Below are 24,321 nucleotides of genomic sequence, written 5' to 3'. Positions count from 1 at the left end.
TTACATAAAAGAATACACACCATGTCTGTAGTATACCTGTTTGGCTTTTTGGTTGGTTGGATGGTTGGTTGTTGTTTTTGTTTTGTTTTGTTTTACATTTTATAAGCATTGTCTCGATATTTTTTTTTTACCAAAAACCTGTTACGTAAGTGCTGTCATCCCTTGTTGCACATGAGGAAACTGAGGCAGAGATTATTTGCTCAGTGTAACATGGTGCGAGTGTCAGAGATAGGTTGAAAGCAAAACAGACTGACCCATTCCTAGGTCTTAACCTTTTAGAATGCTGACTCACAGGTATATGCAGAATAGTCCTGATGCTTGGGAGACAGAAGAGGGACCTCTGGAACCAACCAGTCTGAGGTCGTGCCTGAACAGCAGCAGCAGAGTCTCAAAGTAGTAATGTTATCTATGGACAAAGTTGTCACTAAGTGGCTTGGTGGTGAACTTGAGAAATCATTCCCTTAACTGACAACCAGGAAGACAAAGATGCCAGCAGCTGCTTTCTATTGGAATTTTCAGTGTAACATGAATAAATTCAAGTCAATAATTTTTGCTATAAATATTAGAAACACTGACAGCTTCTGTTGAAGTTAAAGTTGTCAACTCAGAAAACTCAAGAATCGCTATATTCATCTATCAGAATTTTAAGAATCCAAAGATAAACAGATTAAAAATGGTCTATAAAAAGTGATATATCCCTAAGCCTCAGTAATAATTCACTGGAAAGATAACATAGTAAATATTCTAATATATATTTAATTTTAGACAGTGCTTTAAAAGACACAATGTTAAATGAAGTGACCGAAGGAAATAAGAGAGCCATAGATCATGACTTATGAGGATAATACAGCAAATGAAATGGAGCCAAATTAAACACTGTTCAGGATGCTCTCCTTAGAAAAATCATGAGCAGGGACATAGAAAAAAATACTGTAATTAAATAAATTGGTTCTGAAATTAATTTAATGAAATCTACTTAGCCTAAAGCACTCTGAAAATGGGGTGCAAAGACAGAGTCCGTGGGACATACACCTGAGGCCTCTTTCATTAAAGTCCTGATATCATCCACAAGTGCTCTGCACTTGTGACCATCACATCCCAGAAGTCTCTCCACTTTACCACTACCATTGGGGGTGAGGAATCCAACACGAGAATGTTGATGGGGGGGGCGTAGCAGGCAAAAACGATTCTGTGCTGTCTTTGAAACTTGCTGCTACATATATGCCTGCTGTACGGAGAGTCTGAACATAGAAAATTGCAATGCAATGGTCTACGTCACAGAGACCCCTCTACTGACAGGATGAAGACACGGCAATGCACACAGGATTGTTAAAATCATGGTCTTCAAGGGGCCATCTTCTACTTCTGACAGTCTCTTCATTCTTTTCATCTTTGAGGTTATAATTGCATCATTTCCCCTTTCCCTTTCCTCTCTCCAAGACTTCCCATTTATTCCTCTTTGCTCTTTGTAAAATTCATGGTGTGTTTATTTTGCCGATGGCTGTTATATTTATAATATGTGTTTCTAAATACATAGATACAATCTGTTCGGTCCATATAATGTTGTTTGTATGTGTATGTTTTTAGGGTGCCTCTAAACCAGTTTGTGGCTTATCATACATATCTAGCAGACGAGAAAATAAATACCATCTGTCTTAAATGGGTTTTATGATAATTATATACTATAATATTTGTAAGGACTATATGAAACCACAATGGTACTTACACATTCATGTTTGTTGGCTCTCTCTTCACAATAACAAGAAAATAAAATGAATAATAAAAATAAATGTATATATATATATAAATATATATATCAATTTCATATATAAAATTAGTTAATCCCAGAGGCTATACCACAAACCAAATAATATACATGGAGGGAACCTCATAGCTCCAGCTGAATATGTAGCACAAGATGACCTTATCTGGCATCAATGGAAGGGGAGACTCTTGGTCCTATGAAGGTTTGATGCCCCAGCATAGGAGAATACTAGGGCAGTGAAGCAGGGAGAGAGGGGGTGGGATGGGAAAATGGGGTTGGAGGGGGTAGGGGGTTGAAGGTGGGGGAATGTGGAGTAAGGGGTTGGGGAGCACCCTCATAGAAGCAGGGGGAAGGAAGAGAAGGATAGGGGGTTTTCAGAAGGTAAACTGGGAAGGGAATATTTGAAATGTAAGTAAATAAAATAACCAATAAAAATTATAAAGAAAATTAAGTATACCTATATATGTATATGGAATCAATTTATATATAAAATTATATATGTAAATAAATTTGTATATGAAAGTATTTATCTATATATATGGATTATTCATCTGCAAAGAAAAATTTAAAAATTAAATTTTTATGAAATAGTTAGAATGATTATATATTATATTATATATCTAATTATATATTATATTGATGATGTAACCCAAGGTTTTTAAAAAGGCATATACATTTGAATGTGTGGATCCTCCCTTCTAACTTTTGTATATGTGCATTTATGCTAGAGTTAGCAAGTAAAGTCTAGAAAAGTAAGTAGAGGTCTGTGAGGGAAAGGGGAATTCTTTCCTGCAGGGCATTATACTAGATAGAGCACATGTGCTATGAAGCTAGCAAGAAGAATACATGGGGTAGGAAGGCTTATGCAAAGAGAGATGCAGAGAAATGAAGAAGAGAGGGAATGAGGGGCAGGTCACCTAAACTAATGAGGTATGGAAAAGCCATACAGCATTCTGATGGGTGGTAATCTAATCAAAAAAATCAACAGAAAGTCTGAAGCAATATTCCCTTCTGGGTGAATGAAGCTGCTCCCAGAAGTAAAGGCACTAAGACTGGGATATCCCCCTATAAGCCATTGGTTGGGGGAGCCTGGCCACCAAATGATATGGTCACATTGCTCCTGTTATTGGTTGTTTTCCAGGACAGTTGGTCAGACCTCATTGCTGAGCTTTGATTGTGGGACACAGAGAAACCAAGCTGTGACGAGGCTGGTGGCTTCATCCCTGCTGGCTAGCTCTCTCTTCCTCCTCTCTCTCCCCCTCCCCCTCCCTCCATATCTCTCTCTCGGTGCTGGACTGGGTGATGCAGATGGCTGGGAGAGAACTACCATCTAGTCCTGTGTACAACCAAATCACTCAGGAAAGATGAGCCCGATGGTGAAACAGGGTCAGGTTTGTTACAGGGGTAACAATCCACTTCCTGATTGCATTTCATTCCTATCCCACAGGAGGAAATTCACATTTGGTACTTACTGTAAACCTGGTCAAAAGCCTGTGGCTGAGTGACAAAAATCCCGCTGCTGTATTGCTAAATAGGCATGCTGTGTCTGTCAACTTCTAAATAACGAGGTCTATAGTCCTAAATTAGCATTGCTGTCAACTTTGATCACAGAAGATTGTAGAGGCTCATAATTGGTCAAAGCACAGAGAATAAATAACTGCTGAATGTCCAGACATAAGTCTATGAAACCCCTTCCAAGGCTCTGGAAACATCACAGAGGAAGGGGCAGAGATGCTGCAAAAGCCAGAGGCAGGTGGTCGATGCCATACGGGACAGTGACTTTCAGGCTCAGCATGACTGCTGCACTCTTGAACTCCCAGCATCTGTAATTAGCTGCATGAGATCTCCGTAAGATTGTGTCCATCACAACGAACAAAAATGAAAGACTGTGGGGTGCTGAGCCCTAATAGAATGTTCCTTCATATCACAGCCCTTCCCTCAAGGCTCCAAGGTCTGTAGAGAAGAGGGGGCGGAAAGACTGTAAGAGCTGGAGGTGCCTGATAGTATCAAGGAAGCCATGTTTTTCAGACAGAACAAGGCAATGACATATGAACTCACAGTTACTGAGACAGCACACACGAGACCCAAACAAACTCCGGCCAGACCAAAAAACAAAACAAAAACAAAACAAAAAAACAATGGTGGAGGGGCGGCAACAAAATCCTACCACTAACTGAAGAGCTATTAGCATTTGATGGTTGTTGTACACTGATGTGTCCCCTGATGAGGTGACCACATCCCAAAGCAGATACTGCTCCCTGGAATACCTGAACAAACTGGACTCTGGAGCAGGGGAAAAAAGTAATCTCAACATTAGATGCAAAAAGATGGGAGGATAGAGTTGTAACAGAAGGAGTTGGAGAGATGGAGCGAATACATAAAAAATAGATAAATAAAAAAGGTGGGACCCATCAACACTGTTATGGAATGGGGGAGGAGTTAATGGGACCTCAAGCCTCCCTGAGGGTTTGTATAAATTTTATGACTAGTACAGGAAGGGAAGACATTTTCTTCAGTGAAGTACTTATTAATATGGTACACATGCTCTTGTAAACAAATTTCTACTCGTGTTCCTGTGAGGCTAGAGAGATGACTCAGTGAGTCGAAGGACTGGTTCTTTGGAAAGACCAGGGTTCAAGTCTCAGCACCCGCCACCCAGAGCAGCTCACAGTGATCTGTACCTCGAGTCTCAGGTGACCCAGACTCCTCAGGCATCTGGCAGGTACATGGTGCACAGGCACACTTGTGGGCAGAGCACCAGTGTGCATCAGGAATAAAGATGAAATGATTGTGTTTAAACCTGTGTGCTCTGTAAGAGGCCTCATTAATGAAAGTCATTGTCTCACCGACGATTTGTTGTGAAGAGGAAGGGGATTTGTGGGAATGAGAGCAACAAAGAGGTAGAGAATGGATGGGTGAACACGGATGAACTACATTACTGCATGTGAAAACATCACAAGGAAGTCCATTGCTGAGCATAATTACCATATGCTAATTGAAAACACTAAAAAATGTAAATGAGACCTCAGATGTCTGGCCTTCTCTACCATATATCAGTAAGGCCATCAGAAAACAGGCTCTCACCAGATACCAAGTCTAGTCATAACCTTGATGTTGGACTTCCCAGTCTCCAAACTGTGAAGTACAAACTTTTATCATTAATAAAGTAACTACTTTGTTTGGTCACTTCCTCGGTTTCCGCTCCTTCTTTGTCCCTGCAATTCTTACAAACACTACACGTTTTGGGTTGAAGGTCTAAGGTTTTGTGGGTGGGTTGGTATGCTTCTCCTTCCACTAGGAATTCAACCTGGCCTTTTCAGGCTCCATATTCGTTACTGCTGTGAGTCTCAGGTAGAATCACCCTCATAGACTCCCAGGATCCTCCCCATCCCAGGTCTCTGATACACTCTAGAGATGCACCCTTCCAACACCCCGCCCAGGCTACACCACTGGAGTGGGGGCTGTCCCTGGATCTGTTACCTGCCTATGGATCCTGTTACCCTAGCTGGGCTTCATTGTGTGGCCTCAGTGGGAGAAGACTTGCCTAGACTGCAGAGGCTTGATGTGCCAGGGTGGGTTGGTATCTGGGGCATGGGGGGGACTCCCCTTTCTCAGAGGAGAAGGAAGGCAGGGTGGAGTTGTGGAGGGCTGGGAGGAGAGGGGCAGATTCTACCAGCACGTAAAGGGAATAAAGAATTCCTAGTTCGAGGAGTTTTGATCCAGTATGAGGAACTGGCTAGGGAGGCACTCTGGTTCTCAAATTCCTAGTCTTTCCTGCTTTATAATACGTGTTTACACTGTCCTCAGTTTCACCTGATAGCAACCTCCACACAGATGCCTACCTTCTCAATCTTCAAAGTATGATCTAAGAACGTGGGTATAAATGTCAATGTAGCTTTTATTTCCTCAGATGAAGAGAAGACATGAGAGCCACGCCCAAGTTTTACAAATCCATGGCTTCAATGGAGCCTAGAGTGTTTCCTTCTCTATTTTACCTATCCCTAGGCCTACACCTGGAAGCTTCTAGTACAACCTAAAGTTCTACAAGCCTGGACTTGAGGGCTTCAGCTTCCAGCCTCTATTTGCTAACCTAGGTCTAGAATGTTTCAGCCTCAAGAATAACTGCTGACAAACCTCACCTTTTCTAGCTCTTTCTGAACTCTGGCTGGCTGGTTCAACTCAGAAATATTGGCCCAAACTCCTCCCCAAATTAACCAATTCAAATGGCTTCTCTTCACTTCTGAACTGGATTTCTCTGCTTGGAAAAACTGCCTCTGAACTTCATGAATTGAACTCTCCAAACTGAACTGACTGGTTCTCTCCTCTTGTGCTGCTCTTAAGTTTCCTCTCCCTCCTATATGTTCTAGTAAGAATTAGATGGATCTTATCTCCGACTCACTCAGTCAAATCTTTATCTCATTCCTCACTTTGTCTGCCTCTCAATTAGATGTCACTTTCAAGCATGGCTGCTTCCTTCTACAAACTAACTTTACCTACATTGTTTGGGATTAAAGGTGTGTACTAAGTACATGTCTGCATTCTAGCCAGATCACACAGACCTAGAAGGTGTTTGGATGTGATCCCTTGCCAGAGCAGCCATGTTCCAGGATTAAAATTCTTCTACATATGGAATAGTATTATATATTATTGATCTTTCATGTTGTACTGGTATTTGAATTAATGATTCAAAGGGTAACAGTGGTGAAATTGCAGGCAAAATAACACAAATACAGCAGCCACAGCGAACTACACTCAATTCTAGGTCTTTCATCATCGTGTACTCCCAGTTCAGAGGTTGAAAAGCCATTTTCAAAGACATAAAGGCCACTCAGCATAATCAAATGTATCAATGTGATATGCCACATCATCACAATGAAGGGCTGAATCTACATGATTGTCTCAATCAATACAGAAAATGATTTGATGAAATTTAACATCTTCTTAATAAACTGTAATCAGGTACAAAAAGTGCATGGGGACCTGCCTCAACATAAGTGCTACACATAAAAAGCCAACTGCTAACACATAATGAGTCAATAAATGCCGAAAGGTTTCTCATTAAGGTCTGGAAAAAAAAGAAGGGTGCTCACTGTCATCACTCTCCCTCAGCACAGTGCTGGAGCCCTAGACAGAGAAATCAGCTGGAAGGATAAAGGAGGAAAGGAAAGAAAGGGAGGGAGAGAGGAAGGGAGGGAGGGAGGGAGGAAGGGATGGAGGGAGGGAAGGAAAGAGGAGACAACAGGCAAACAGCCAGTCAGGCAAGAAAGACTGCCCAAAGAGGCAAGGAAGAATCATCTTTGGGAGATGGTGTAATTACAGATAAAGAAAACATCAAAGGCTCTGCCAAAAGACAATTACAACCCAAAATGAATGCATCGATGCTGCAGGATACAGAACTCAGCACACAAAATCCAATAGCACAGAGAATTGTCTGAAACAGAAGTCAAGACAGCATTTCAATAGCTCTTAACAGTAAAACACCCAAGAAAAATTTATTCAACAGGGAATACATTAATATTTATATTATTAAAGCTATAAACATTAAAGAAATTTAAGGTAGACACCCCAAATGTAAAGAGACACTGTGTTCATGTATCAAGGTTATTAGAATGATCACAGTATTGGAAGAGTTCTTTAGATTCAATGAATCCCCAAAGATACTGTGTTGTTACTATTTTGTATGTGTTATGTGTGGTGTTTGTGTGTGTGTGTGTGTGTATGTGTGTGTGTGTGTGTGTGTGGTGTTTCTGTGTGTGGTGTATGTGTGTATGTGTGTGTGTGTGGTATTTGTGTGTGTGTGGTGTTTGTGTGTGTATGTGTGTGTATGTATGTGTGTATGTGTGTGTGTGTGTGTGTGTGTGTGTTCATGCAGGCTCTGGGGATGAAACTTGGATCATCAAGCTCATACTGCAAGTATTTTTATCCACTGAGCATTTGAACCAATCCCCAAAGATAATTTTAACAAAATAAACCAGAAGAAAATCTCAAATTTATGTGGAAACACACACACACACACACACACACACACACACACAAAACCACCACCATGACCACCACAGCATGGAGGTTTTCTCAAAAGGTTTAAAACAGGACTACCATTACATGATCCTGCACAGATGGACAACCTGACTCTCAGCTAAGACAGAGCACTCTCTCCTGTGCAGCCACTGCTGTGTCCCTCTGGTACACAGATGGTAGAGCCACTATCTTTTAGAGCCTTCCTCAGCTGCCTCCAGCTTTGTCCTCATCATTTGGCAAAGAAGCAAACTTCAATTTCCTTCTCTCCTTACAAAAACACAAATCCCAACATTGGGGACTCCCAACACATGATCTCCTCTGAACCTACCTCTCAAAGGGCCCCACCTCCTACACCATCCCACTGGGAAGCAGAAATTCCACATGTGAAACTGAAAGGAACAAAATATGATATCACGGGATCACACCATCTTATAAATAAGGAAACGACTGTATCTGAGGATCAAACATTTTGCTTAAAAACACAGGCGTTAAACAAGCTAACGAGAGAGGGAGAATTTGAGTATAGGAAACTTTTCTCCCTCACACTATGTTCTTCACTATTAACCTGTACTGTCCCTTAGGTAAGGAGTATAATCTCCAATTTACAGGAAATGGTATGTCAAAATTAAGTTTCCTACTCCAAGTCATAAATCCAAAAAAAGTGGAAACACTACCACCACACGTTTAACTATAAAAGGAGAAAGGGATCACATAATCAATATGTTGATTATTTTGGTTCTTCTGTGGTTCTGATGCGAAAGATATGGCTGGACTTTGTTACGGAGGGGGGACCTGACTCAGACTTAAACAGCACATGCAGTCATCATCCTGGGGACTAAAATAGACAGATGAGGTGAGCGAGGCCTAGAGCACTTAAACTTCAGGCTCCGACAGCGTGACAGAAGCCTGACTCAAAGCTGCGTGTCAACAACAATAGAAAGCAGGGCATTGTGCCATCTGACTGGACATGAGTCACTCTTCAGTCCATGATGAATCCCTGTGAGGGGTCAGGTGGCATGTTGCTGTAACCCGGGTCACCCGTCCATACCGGGAAGACAATGAACTTAGGGAAAGTATACACAGCAAGTCTGGAAATGAGAATTCCAGATCCTTCGTACAACTATGTGACTGTAGGGGGAAAGTGCCATTACTCCAGAAGAAAGGGACAAAGAAAGAGTCAGAGGTCTCCAACCTACTCTAAGAAGCAGTAGGCCATCCCAAAATCTGAGCAAGAACCCTCTCAGTTTGGTTGGTACATTAGTACAGAATCTGGTTGGCTGCAAATCTGAGTTTTACTACTCAATTTATGGGTATCATGAATGCCTCCCCCCCCCAAACAAAATCAATGAGGAAGTAATCTCCTTAGAAAATGGCCTGAACTCATATAATCTTGTATAATTAGAAAACCAACTTTGTGGGAGACCTTGTGTTTATAGCAAGGGTTTGAAGGAGATTGTCACCATTTGATATTGTTCACCTTTTATCTGTGTCTTACTCAAAGGTCCCCACTGGAAACTTGATTGCTACTTCTTCTCCAAGTAGTGGAATAATATTGCCTGTTGAGCCATTCGGGGGGATCGGACGGCTTTTGCTTTGTTGTTTTGTTTCCTTTATATGTATATGTACAGATGTAATCATACAGGTGTGTGTGTGTGTATGTGTGTGTGTGTATACACCTGTGCATGTACAAGTGCACACATGCATGTGGTAGGCAGAAACCAGTGTCAGGTATCTTCCCCAGACTCTTCTTACCTGATTTCTTGAGCTAGGGTTTCTTACAGAACCTGGAGCTCATAGATGAGGGTAAGCTATGTGGCCAACCAGCTCTCAGGACTCATCTGTATCTGAATCTCCAGCACTGGGATGCAAGTGTGAACCGTCACACCCAGCATCTTACATGAAAGCTGGGATGCAAACTCAGGGGCTCACGTTGGCACGGAAAATCCTTTAACCAACTGAAACATCCCCCTATCACCTTGCTTAGTTTTTAACGTGAGTCTTACAATGTTGCCCAGGCTGGCCTAGAATTCCTAAGCTTGAGACAGGAGTCTTGGGTGGCTGGGACTGTAGGAGCAGATCTCACGGAGGTCTGACTCTACGGTTCTATTCAGTATATCCGGGGTTTTCAAATGTTTCTTGGCACGCTCTTACAACAGCCAATTATTTTTTTTTTAAGCTTAAAAATTATCCTTGCTGTTTTAGAGCTCTTAGCTGTTTTTGTACCTAGTGTGACAAAGTTAACATTTACAAAGAGAGAGTGCTTTTGTGTTAATGATTGATGGATATGAGGTCTAGGGAGATTAAGGCAAACACACAAGTTCGTGACCTTTGTATACTGTGAGGCTGGGTTCACATGCTGGCCTTTCCGACTTTGACGGCCGCCAATGGCCCTGGTTAGATAAAAAAAAAAAAAAAAAAAAAAAAAAAAAAAAAAAAAAAATCACATCTTAATAGTACCTTTAAACTTTTGTTAATGTTTCCGTTACAAGACACTGGTATGCACTCTGCCCAGACAGCAGCGTTCACTGCCTAACACAAGGACACTTTTCCCTCTACACAGACAGCATGGAATTTCCAAACATTTAAAATCATTTTCACATTAAGCCATTTGTTTAGAGAAGTCCCCATCTTGAACACTTCGGGCTGTCAAGGAAAATGGGCAAAACTTTTCTCGTGGTGCAGAAATGACTCTCCAAAATTACCATCAATGGCACAATCACCTTAAAAGTTTTGGATGGTAAAGGTAAAAACTTTCCCGTTCTGTTTTGTTTCGTTTTGGTGAAGGTAAAAACTTTCCCATTTTGTTTTCTTTTGTTTTGTTTTACTTATTGAAGAAAATTTTCCTCAGATACTATCAAAAGTTCATTTGGGGCAAAAACCAAACCAAGCCAAACTCAATCAGGATAAATTTAAGCGAGTACAGCCTTGTGCTAGTGACAGTTCAGTGTTGGCTGGTTATAACCCACACTGTTTCTTCGCAAAGCAATGTCAGCACAGTCACTAAGGAAGGCAAAATTTATCTAAGTAAGCCAGGAGAGATTCGTGAAGAGACTGTGTTAGCAAAATATTGCTAGGGAAGAAGACAGACCTGTGGTCTAAACACAACATTGCTTTTATCTCAATGCATAACTACTGAAGGAAAACGCAGTTGTTCCTGAAAGAGAACATAGTCCCCTTTCCTTGCATTACCTCACAGAGAGAAGTGGTTTCCTTATTCTCCTCAGGGACTGATGATCCAGACAATGAGCAGTGGACTCTGGGTGTTTAGTTTAGTTTAGTTTCCTTTTCCTCCCTTTCTCTATTCCCTTTACTTTCCTAAAAGAGATTACAGTTATCCAGCTGAGGTCGCCTATATCTGATATTTCAAGAAAGAGTTGGGAAAACCAAAGCAAATGAATTTAAAGTTGGAATTCTTATGACTTAAGCAGATGGCTTTAATAAAAAATGATTCTCCATAATAAGATGGAGACTTAAAGGTAACTAGAAGGGCCCCTGGGGGCAACAGACTGATGTGTGCGCATGAGGATCTCACTGGACCTTTGTCTAACGCTGTGTATGTGAATATTGAGCTCTGGTCAGGACAGCTATGGGGTTTCTTGGAGAGGAGAGGAGAGGAGAGGAGAGGAGAGAGAGAGAGAGAGAGAGAGAGAGAGAGAGAGAGAGAGAGAGAGAGAGAGAGAGAGAGAGAGAGAGAGTTGTTTTAAGTATTATGTAAAGGAATGAAGACACTGGGAAGGTAGAAAGTTGTGTTCTTGAATGGAAGTGCATAACACAGTGACTCTCCTGGAAAGCCCTCACCACTCTAGGGCATGCACTCTTGTCCTCTTGGTCTCTCCCGATAGCTCTATTTGTTTTTATTTTGTTGCTGCTTTTGAGACAAGGTCTTTATGTAGCCCTGGCTGTCCTGGATCTTTTTGTATACACTAGGCTGGTCTTGAACTCACAGAAATCTGTCTACCTTTGTCTCTCAAGTGCTGGGATTCAATATATATGTCACCATCCCTGGCTTCCCTCCAGCTCTTAATGCCCATGCTTAAATCTGCATATAATATATGAATAATAATTTATTCAACTATAATTTATATGATTAACATAATCTCATTAACATGATTACATGATATTTTTGTACTAAGCAAACTATTTCCAAAATTTACATATGAAATAAATATATAAAAATCACAAGGCTAATGTGTTTTACTATTTCCCCACCCCCAACCACCAATTCTCATCCTACTTACCTCCCACCCCCACTACCTGTCATGAGCTTTCTATCATCCTGGTTTTACCAACACACAGCAATTAGCACATTACTTCAAAAACTCAGGTCATGCAAAAAAAACCCATACCTAGCCAAAGTCCAATAAAAAGTTATGGGAGAATGCTCAGCCCAACTCAGACAGCTAGAACACACTACCCAAGGCTCAGAGGAAATGACAAAAGAGACAAAGAGAAGGTAAGAACCAAAGATGGCAAACTGTGCCACAGAAAGATGTCTTCAGTCCAAGAGGTAGCTGTCGCACTCCCAGACTCACAGCAGCAGTGTTTAACCACACATGGCTTACATAAGATTGGGCACATGAGCATTTCCTCATGGATGAGGGAGGGCCCATGAGGCCCCACCTCTCCCAGTGGGACTATTGCCAATGCTTGTTGGAAGGGGGGTATCTCTTTCTTCAGGGGTGTAGCCACTGATAAATTGCCCTCACTCCATTGAATAACTTCCCACCCACACTTGGGCAAGTAGCTCTAATTAAACCCAGTGGACCACAAACCAAAAAATGACATGAAAGGTAGGAACTTGTGAAGCCGCAGAATGCAAGCGGGAGACAGAAGGAAAAGAGAGCCAGAAAACGGAAGTAATGAGTAATGAGAAAATGAGTAAAATTCATTAAATAAATGGATGAAACTGTCAAGCAATTGAACAGAAAAAAAAATACATTAGGATAATTCTGAGAAAGAGAGATAAAATTCTACTAAATAGATATTTAAAACTTATTACAAAGGTACAATTCAAACAATCTGTAGCTGTACAGGACTGAAGAAGGAACCAAGTGGAACATAATAAGAAGAAACCAAGTGGAACATAATATGTAAAATATCCCTACCAAAAGCTTATAAGTGGACCCAAATACCTACCGGGATTTAATGAATAATGGCATTATGAATTGTGAAGGAAAGATGGATTTGTAAGTGGTGTTGGGAAACTGGTTAGTCATGATCAGCAAAACAATTTATTCTCTCTGTGGCATCTTTATGCAAGCCAAATTTCAAATGAACCAATAGCAAAGCACAAGAAATGAAATGCTAAACATTACAAAAGAAACCACGGTAGATATTTAAAATCGTGGAGCTGGAGAAACTGCTCAGTGGTTAAGACTTGCTACACTCCAGAGTCCCAGTGCCCACATCCAGATGATGTTCGCAGCTACCTGTAACTTCAACTCTGAGAATCAGGCATCCTCTTCTTGCCTGTGGGGGCACAGGACACGCTCGGGATACACATACATACACATAAATAGGAATAAGTATTTTTTAAAAGCAATGTATAATAATATGTTATGAGATACTTTCTATGCAGGATTGAAAACCTAAAGACATAATAGAGAACATAAAAACAGGTATGTGCTGTGTGAAAGAAAAACCCTGCAAATAAAAAGCAATGTCAGCAAAGTGTAAAGATGAATGATAGATTTGGGGAAAAAAAAGTGCTTTCAACTAGTATCACAAAAGAAATGAAGTAAGGGTTGAAACTATTCACATAGCAAAGTCATCCATCCAACCGGGAGGGAAAGGGGGAAAGGTTACAAATAAACGATTCATCAAAAAGGAAGTGAAATGAGAGAAATGCAAAGAAGCTCCACACGGAGATCTCATTTTTCATCTATCAGATAGGCAAGCAGCCAAAGTGTTTATTGCACAATCTGTTGGCAAATATATTGGGAATGAGCGTTCTCATGTGTGTAGGTAAGGAAGTGTACTGGTTAAACTCTTTGGAGTGTGGTTTTGAAATGCCTATCATAGCTGCAAATATTCACACTCTTTGACCAGGCATACATTCCAAAGATTGTCTTGTGGATTTACCCATATGCCCTTGTGGAGAACATGAAAGCACAAAGAGATAGATATACTTCCTTTATCATAACAAACTCCTGGACCAAGATTAATGTTCTTCAATAGAATCTGGTGAAACTACCAACCTTGCAATTCCAAAACATACAGCCACACCCACAGAGAGAGACAGACAGACAGAAACAGAGAGACAGACAGACAGGAAGACAGACAGAGACAGAGAGATATACAGAGACAGACAGACAGACAGAGATAGATAGATAGAGAGAAACAGACAGAAACAGAAATAGAGACATAAAAACATGTGACCCTACTTCTCAAATTTCAGGACAGTGTGACACATGCTTACAGTTAAGGTCTACCAAATTACCTCCTATTCTCAAAAGTTCTCTATCTATACAACAAGATATATTTATTGTTGCAATGGATAAAATATTTATATCCCAAGTAAATTCATATGTTGAAATCTTCTCTTTTGAATGGCACAATCATGGTAGGATTAATGACCTTACACTAAGGATCCTAAAAGGTTCTTACAAGTCTTCTGCTATGTAGGAATAAACTAAGAAGTCAGCATCCTGAAACTTAAGAGAAGGTTCACCAGAATCTAGTTCTATTTGCAGTCTGATCTTGAACCTCCAGCCTCCAGAACTATGAGAAATAACTTCATTCTTAAAAAAAAAAAAAAAAAAAAAAAACCACTCAGTCTATAGCTCTTGATATAAGCAAATGACCATGAGCTCCTAATCCTCCTTCATTTACTTCCTGGATATTGGAATTGCACATGTGGACCACTACATCTGTTCTATACTGCTGGGGGATCAACTCAGAGCTTCGGCAACCTGGGTGTTTTGGTCAGGATTTCTATTCCCGTACAAACATCATGACCAAGAAGCAAGCTGGGGAGGAAAGGGTTTATTCAGCTTACACTTCCATATCTCTGTTCATCACCAGAGGAAGTCAGGACTGGAACTCAAGCAGGTCAGGAAGCAGGAGCTGATGCAGAGGCCATGGAGGGATGTCACATAGTGGGTTGATTCCCCAGGCTTGCTCAGCTTACTTTCTTACAGAACCCAGGTCTACCAGCCCAGGGATGGCACCACCCACAATAGGCTGGGCCCTTCCCCCCCCCCCTTGGTCACTAATTGAGAAAATGCCTTATAGTTGGATCTCATTGAGGCATTTCCTCAGCTGAGGCTCCTTTCTCTGTGATAACTCCAGCCTGTGTCAAGTTGACACAAAACCAGCCAGTACACTGGGCAAGGCCTAGGCCAGCTGAGCTACATCCTTACTGAGTGTGTTAGCTACATGTGTCACCACACATGTTGAGTAAGGATGCAACCACTAAACTGCCTTATCTCAATTTGGGCATAAAAACATTGATTTGAGGGAATTAACTGGAGGCATGGTTTCCAATAAATCTGCTCATCTCTTGGGTATTTCACAACCTAACAGGGCAAAAACGATTACTCCAGATCAGTCACTAATAATGAACAAGGAAGCACATAATGACCTCATGTGGTCAAGAACAAGACCTCGGGCACTGGAGTAAACCAGGCGTAAAGCCAGTCCGGCCACTATCTTCAACCTGGAGCGGGCTCCCTAAATTTTCTATCCATGAACTCTTCTCATTAGGAAGATTGCAATGACCATCTGCTTCAAGTGGAGGCTGACTAACAGGCAGCTGCAGCCACTTAGGAAAAAAAAAAAAAAAAGGTCAGGTACTAGTGAGGGCATCCTTATTATCTGTCCCAATTTAAAGGCTGCCTGCTGCTTCTAGCCTGGTTACAGCTTCTCTGCCTGTTATATTTACATTTTATAATTTGCCTTTGATGGACTAATGATCATTTTCTAAAATGTGTGCTAATAGATAGATAGATAGATAGGTAGGTAGGTAGGTAGGTAGGTAGGTAGATAGATAGATAGATAGATAGATAGATAGATAGATAGATAGATAGATAGATAGATAGATAAAATGACTTAGGATGATGTTGCTAGCCAGAATATAAACTAACTGCCCTCAGCAGCCACAGAACCAGGTCTTTGTTCAGGTGATTTCCAGACTTCCTATTTAGGCAAGGCCCCGATGTCGAAGACATAACTTTTTATAATCCTGCTCTGAGGACACAGCTCGGGTGATGGAGTTATAAACAGACTCCATTCCTTGCCACAGAAACTCGTTCCTCAGGACAAGAGCCCAGTCGGTGGGAAATCACTTGTAAAAACCCTTGGAACTCCACACTCCCTGCGGCACCCGCACCCCTTGGGCTGTGCACCTTCTAACAGCCGCATTCCAGACCCGGAGATCCATGGAGTTTATCTCTGTTTATGGGCACTTGATTCGTGACTGTGGAAATAGCCAACGCTGGAGGTTACTTCAAATAAGGGATGGGAAGGGGGCGGGGGAGGTCCCTTTACAAGATTTAAAAAAATGGAAAGTTGGTAAGCGTTTAATATCCTTACTAAAGTGACTCTCTGGGCTTTTAACATCACGTGTTCTAAGTGGGGAAAGCATGTTTGAGAATAAGAAGATTAGCTGAGAACTGAACTCCAACGCAGGTATTTTTAGGAATCTTGGGTAGTATTTTAATGTCAGCTTAAGAAACTAAGTTATTTGTTTCTTTCCGTTGCTAGGCAACGTGTTGGATCTGATTTGGTTTCCGGACTTTTTTTTTTTCAAAACAGTGCTGTGATTATAACAATAAAACAGTATCATCCTTTTCTCAACTCTGACATAAAAACATTTAAGAATGGTTGGCTTTTGATGAGAGTCACTGTTACTTAACAGGCTTTTTTTTTTTTTAAATTTCCATTGTTTTCTGTGTTCTTATTTCAGCATCCTGGAACGATGTGATGTTGTCTCCAAACAATAACTGCACTTCATGGTGCACTAAGGCTCAGTGTCTATTTTAGGGTACATGGCCACACAAATTCAAGTCCTCTGCTTTGTAGTCTTTCCTCTGAGCTTCTCTACACCATGATCTTTGTGTTCAAGAGCCAGTGACAAAAGCAAGCACCCTAAAAGAATTTACCCTACACAGTTAAAATGTATTCTATTGAAACCTCTCTCTCCCTCCCTCCCCTCCCTCCCCTCCCTTCCTCTCTCTCCCTCTCTCTCTCTCTCTCTCTCTCTCTCTCTCTCTCTCTCTCTCTCTCTCTCTGTGTGTGTGTGTGTGTGTGTGTGTGTTTGTGTGTGTGGGGGGGGGGGAGAATCTACATTATAGAAAGCAGGCCTGAACAAAACTCATCTAGACACCAAACATGGCTCTAACAACAGAAATGTGTCCTAGGATTGGGGGTTAGAAAATATTCTGACTAGGAAAACAGGGCCCCAGAAAAAGGCTCTGGTCTGAGGAGAGTATTACAACAGGGATTCCTACATTTTTTTTCTTGGTAGAGCTTTGGTTGCATGTGAGTAGGCTTCCTGCAGAGATTTGCAGCCCTTTGGCCTTTTGTGTCAGTGCAAAGGAAAACAAGAAGTGGTCACAAAAGACAGACAGACACACAGTCTCTCTGTCTCTGTTTGTCTGTCTGTCTGTCTGTCTCTCTCTCTCTCTCTCTCTCTCACACACACACACACACACACACACACACAGAGGGAGAGAGACAGAGACAGAGGTGGGGGCCTTCTCTGTAAAGTGTTTTTCTAAGTCTATCCTCAGCAACCACATTCTGAATTCAAATTCTCCTGGGCAATTTGTCATGGTGCTTGTCACCAGTTCATATTTTCAGGTGCACTGCCAGTCCCCTCTTCTCTGAGAGTTGCTTCTTCCAGACCTCAGCTTTTTCATGAGATGTACTGTTTCTTCTTGGCAGAAAGCTAATTGGCTCAGAGGTGGACATCTGACTCTCATGCTGATCCTATCAGAAATTCTCCCTGGAGAGTTTGTCACAGTACCAACATTCCCTGAGAGTCTCAAAGATATGACTGTGTCTGCTGACTTCTGGATGTATCTGAGCTGATGAGAAATACCAAAGAACCAGACTTCAGAAAGAAGGCGAAGATAACCGGCATTCGGGGCAAGCACAGATACATGCATGAGCCGAGACCTAGACCTTGAAAGAGCAAATTCTTTTATTAATGAATTTATAAACAGTGTTTGCATATTTTTATAAAGCGGAGCTACAGCTTACAATAATACGTCCTTTAGAGCCTCAGAGTCTTGTAATAACTCACCATATTTAAGATGCTCTGTAGAACCCCAGAGTCTAACAATGACTTACAAAAATACTTCCCAGACATGCACATGCACAGCTAAGGAGCCAGGAACCTGCTCACCCAGCCCCAGTGCAACTCTATTATACTAAACCATTTTTATCAGTGCAATTCATTTTTAAATACAATATGCGGAGACTTGTATAGTATGACTCAGAACAACGAAGAAGAGAGACAGTTCTTGGGCAAAACTCCAGAGAGGTTCTTTATGTCCTAGGCTTTTTAGTATTTTTTTTTTAATTTTTATCTTTTATTACTCTTAACCTCACATAAAGCCCAAGAAATCCCTCATTCAGGAGGGTGTTTGCCATGCAAGCATGAAGAGCTGTGTTTACTTTGCAGTGCCCATGTAAAAAGCCAGGTGTGGTAGCATGTAATTTTCATAGCAGAAACAGATGGACCCCAGTGACTCACTAGCCTAGTCACTGAGCCCCCAAGCAAATGAAATACTCTTGTCTCACAGAATAAGGTGCGTGGTATCTGGGAACACCTGGGTTTTCCCTTTACCTTTCAGAGGTATATACATACACATATACAGGAACATTCACACACACACATGCATTCACACACACAAATAAAGGTACATTCACACACACATACATGTATACTCACATACATACACACACATACAGGTACATTCACACACATATAAGTATGTTCACACACACATGCAGGTACATTCACACACACATACATATACACATATATACACGCATACAGGTACATTTACACACACACATGCAGGTAAATTCATACACACACACACATACACATACACATTCACATACACATGCAGATGCATTCATACACACACACACACACACACACACACATACACACACACACACACACACCTATTCTAAGAATCTGAAATTAAGAATAATAGGTCAGAAACCTTATAAGCACTCCCTGTGAGGTAGGAATAAGAGGCCCACATAGAGAAAAGGAAGATCCTACACGGACCTACTAAGAAGCAAATTGTTGAGGTTATAGAGGGAATAGTAACTGATGGCTCTTTCCTCCAAGGTGATTCCCATCACTTGCAAATTATTTCAGGGACAGAGAATTCCATGACCTCCAAGTACAGCCATTTACTTGGTTTGTGAAGGTTCGTCCCTGAGCACAGATGTAGGTCAGGGTCTGAGAACTTTGAGTCTGAGAGCAATGACTCACTCAATTTCCGCAGCTTTCTCCCAGTAGCAGGTGAAATCTGAAGGTACGAAAATCCACAACCAGCATTTTGCTGCACAGCCTGGGCACTGGTCCTCCCAGTGCTAAACTCATTGCTTTGCTTGGGTACTGCTTTCTCCCGTGCTCTTGAGGATAGCCAATGTTTAGACATTGTCCAAGTGCCTAGATACAGAGACAGGATGCCTCTGGAGCAAGGAGGAATCAGCCCTTGGGAAGCAAAGCTTGGAGTCAGCATTGGCTGCTGGTTATGCAAGTAAGAGAAGCTACCAAGAGTGAATTCAGCCCTGCAGTTCACAGCAGACCAGCCTGGAGAGAGGAGGAGACAAGAACACTGATAGCCCTTGGTTCTTTTCCCCCCTCTTTCTATACCTCTTCTTTACATCCTGTGATTTCAGCTTTTTAGAATTTTTAGCTTTTATCTTTCATTATGCCTAACCTTACTTTATGTACTCAACTGCTAATTTAAATTGTTTTTTTTTTTTTTTTTTACCTCTTTCTCTTCCAGTTCTTTGTGGCATTTTTCTTCTTTTCCCTTTTCTTCAACCTTCCTGCTTGCTCTTTTCCATTCCTGTTTTTTTTTAAAACTTCATTATTTTATCATTATTGATCATTCCCTCCAGACATTAGTCTACAGTACTTTAGTCCCTTTTTTTCTTTGATTATTGATGATATGATAGTTATTTTCCAAAGCCAAGACTGGCCTAAAACTTCTGATCCTCCTGCCTCCACCTCCTTGGTGCTAGAATTCCAGGCTGGAATCGTCCCCTTTGTTTTTATTGCATACCTGTATCTGGTTTGTTGTAGCATTATTGAAGATATGGCAGTTCACACTCTCCTGTATAGCACCGAGGACTGGGTGCTGAAAAGAAGGCTGCTTGTTCAGAAGTCTGTCCTATAAATGTGGGAAAGACATCCAGCCCAAATACTATGTCTCAACAAAGGAATATGAGAAAGGAAGGAAAATATGAGGATACATGAGCCCTCCAAGATGATATAACTCTTTAATAAAAAATCCAAAGATATAAAAGTAGATCAAATCCTAGAAATATAAGGCATAATTTACGACTGACTGAGAAAATAATTAATAACTTCAAATGGGATATATATGAGTGAAACAAAGAAAATGATCTGAGAGGAAAGAAAAATTTAGCAGTGAGGGACTCTGAAAAATTCTTGGAAATTTCAGTTCTTTGGCGTTTAAAGCTCAATGGCTCAACTAAAACGTCAGTGGAAAATTTCATGGATAGACTAGGTCAAGCAGATAAAATATTAGCACAGGAAGGTTTTTGCATTGGAATAGTAATAATGAAAATCTGGGACATGAATAAGACACCAGACTTAGTTGTACACATAAAAGAAGGTGAGATGATGCAAATTAAAGCCAAAAATTCCTCTTCAATGGAATAATGGCAAAAATCTCCAAATCTAGGGAGACAATAAATATGTATCTAAAGTCAAGAATGGGACTCCAGAGTAACATGACCAGAAAACGTAATTGCCATGTGATATGAGAAAGCATGAAGAATACAGATCAAGGAAGGATTTTGACAGCAGGAGAAAGGCAGAAAGTTATTTGTAAAGGCAAGACCATCAAATAAGAAGCAGATTTCTCAGCAGAAAACCCAAAGACCTAGAGATCATGGACTGATGTGGTTCGATTCCTGAAACAAAACAGCAATATTTTTATATCCAGCAAAGATATTCTTTGAAATAAAATAAATAAATAAAGACCTTGCAAGATAAATATAAAAGTGATTTGTGACTACATGCCGGCACTGCAAAAGATATTTAAATACCACACAGAGAAAAGGAAGGAAGAGACATACAACCAGAGCTCAGAAGAAAATCTTACAGAAACAAATAATATTAAGAATTAATCAAACTGTATTAATTAAAAATACCACCAAACTTCTACAACAAATGAAAGAAAAGGAGAAGAACACAGCATCTGAAATAATCAGAAGAAGAAAAAAAAGGCGCAATTAGCCACTACCTTTTAAAAACAACTAAATATAATATGTTATGTGTATAATATGTAATATAATGAAGTATCTCAAAGTAGAAAAACATTAACAAACCAAATTCAAAATGAGAAGAATGAGCATAGTAAAGACCGTAACTAAAATTAGTGAACTGAAGATAAAGAGAACAGTGCAAGCCAGGCGTGGTGGCACACTCCTTGAATTCCAGCATGCAAGAGGCAGAGGCAGGCAAATCTCTGAGTCTGAGGCAAGCTTGGTCTACAAAACAAATTCCAGGACAGCCAAAGCTAAAAAACCAAAAGAAAAGAATAAAAAAGAAAAAGCTAAAAAGAAGAAGAAGAAGAAGAAGAAGAAGAAGAAGAAGAAGAAGAAGAAGAAGAAGAAGAAGAAGAAGAAGAAAATTTAAGAACAATACAAAGATGAACCAAGAAGCTTATTCTTAGAATAACATAATATTATTCTAAACAAAACTAGAAAAACGAGAGAAAATAAACAATTTAATAAACACTTGAAATTACAAGGTGATATTAGACAGGTATCACTAAAATTCCACATCTTATCATTAAGAAATATAATAAAATTTTACATCAGTTGAAAAATCAAGAAATTGATAAATTCCTAGATGCATCTGACATACAAACTGGATCACACATCAATAAAATCAGAGATTGAAGCATTAATAAATTCTCCTACTGCCTCCTAAGAGGCTCTGCCAGATCCTAACCAATACAGATATGGATGCTCAAAGTCAACCTCGGATTGATTACAGTGACCCCAATGGAGAAGTTAGGGGAAGGACTGAAGGAGCTGAAGGGGTCTTATCAATGGGAGGGGAGGCCCTTGGTCCTGTGAAGGCTTGATGCCCAGTGTAGAGGAATGCTAAGGCAGTGAGACAAGAGTGGGTGGGTGAGTACCCTCATAGAAGCAGGGTAAGGGGAAAGGGAATAGGGGGGTTGCAGTGGGAAAACTAGGAAAGGTTATAACATTTGAAATGTAAATAAATAAAATATCCTATTAAAAAGAACATGACAGAAATATATGTTGTAAATTTAAATTTTGTTTTAATAATAAAAATATTTAAAAAATAAATAAATTCTCCTACTGAATGAAAGTACAATAGCTAATAGTTCTCTGCTGAATTTGGCCATATCTTTAGAGAAAAGTTAACACTGGTGCTGTTCAACCTACACAATGATATGTAACAATGAGGAGAACTACCAAAATCATTCTGTGAAATTAATACTTGTATTAATCCTTGTATTAATTTTATAAAACCTAATTAGACACAACTAAGACAGAAAACCATAAAATGATTTTCACAATGATCATAAATTCAAAACTGTGCAATTAAATACTTCTAAATGGAATTAAATGACACATTAAGATGATAATCTACCAGGATCAATTTAATTTTGTCCTTAAAATGCAGAAATGATTTAACATAGGTAAAATTATTAACTATAACATATCATATAATAGAAACCATAGCTAAAACATTCTATGGTCATCATAATGGGCACAAAATAGACTGATAAAAGTCAACACTATATTACCAAAAAAAAGAAAGAAAAAAGCCATGAAGAAATTTGTAACTAGTAACATAACAAAACCTACATGTAACAAGCCCATGGCTAACATTCTCCCGAAAAGGAAAACCTGAAAACATGTTGTATGATTTTATTTGTTTTTATTTATTTATGTTGTTTTTATTTTCTCATTTAAAATATTGTTTAAATTATTATCCAGAAAAATAAAGAAAACACAAAAGGAAAAGGAAAAAAAGAAAACCTAAGCATCCTCATTTGTAGATGATATAACACAATGTTTAAAAATCCTAAAGACTGTATTAGACTCTTACAGTAAATAGAAAAAAAAAATCAATCTACAAAACCTTTACCCTTTACCTTAATGGCAGATGTTCTGAGGAAGCAATCAAAGAAGCAACCCAGTTCACAGTTGCCTCAAAAAAACAAAACAACAACTACTCCCTATGCATATTCATAACCCAGGAAATGAAAGTACTACTCAGTGAAAACTTCAAAGCAATAAAGAGAGTACTTGGAAAGAAGTGGGTGGGAAAAAGTGGTTGGGAAGACACTAGAAGATAAAGAGTCCTCCCCCACCCCCCACGCTCATGGATTGACAGAATTAGCCTTGAGAAATGACTGAATTACCAACCGAGCTCTACTCAACAGGAGGAGGAGGAGGAGGAGGAGGAGGAGGAAGAAAACAAAATTTTCTATCATTCCACCTTAGTTAGTGTGATGGTTTGCATATGCTTGGGTCAGGGAGTGGCACTATTAGAAGGTGTGGCCTTGTTGGAGAAAGTGTGTCACTCTGAGGGTGGGCTTGGAGACACTTCTAGCTGCCTGAGGATTCTCAGTCTGTTCCTGGCTTCCTTTGGATGAAGATGTAGAACTCTCAACTCCTCTTGCACCATACCTGCCTGGATACTGCCATGCTCTTGTCTTAATGATAATGGACTGAACTTCTGAACCTGTAAGCCAGCCCCAATTAAATGTTGTTATTTATAAGACTTGCCTTGGTCATGGTGTCTGTCCACAGCAATAAAACCCTAACTAAGACAGTTAGAATGGCCACCAGGAAGAAAATAAAATCCCCAAACAACAAGGGCTAAGAAGGATATGGGGAAAGGGAACGCTTAATGCTGTTAGTAAATTAACCCAGACAGTGTGTAAATCAGCATGGAGTTCTCTCAAAATACTAGAGAAAGAACTGCATAGGATATTACACAGTGCTTCCTGGTTAATCCCAAAGGAATGGAAGCAATCATACAATAAATATCCCTGCATAGCATATTTATTACACTGTTCACGAAAGCCAAGTTGTGGAATTAGCTATTATGCCTAGCCATGGGTAAGTAAATGAAGTTAGGTTTGTATGATATGTTTTATATACTATGTAAGATGTGATGTATAAAAAATTATATATTATAGGTAATGTAACTCTTCCATGATGAAAAAAATTATGCTTGCAAGAAAATAGATAGAACTAAAGAAATAATGCCCCAAATCACAAGTATTTATTTTATTTTATTCTTTATAATTATTATAACTATT

This window comes from Micromys minutus (genome assembly GCF_963924665.1).
Source record: "Micromys minutus genome assembly, chromosome: 22".
NCBI classification, from domain to species: domain Eukaryota; kingdom Metazoa; phylum Chordata; class Mammalia; order Rodentia; family Muridae; genus Micromys; species Micromys minutus.
The sequence above is the reverse complement of the archived record's forward strand: the minus strand, read 5'-3'. Positions refer to the sequence as shown.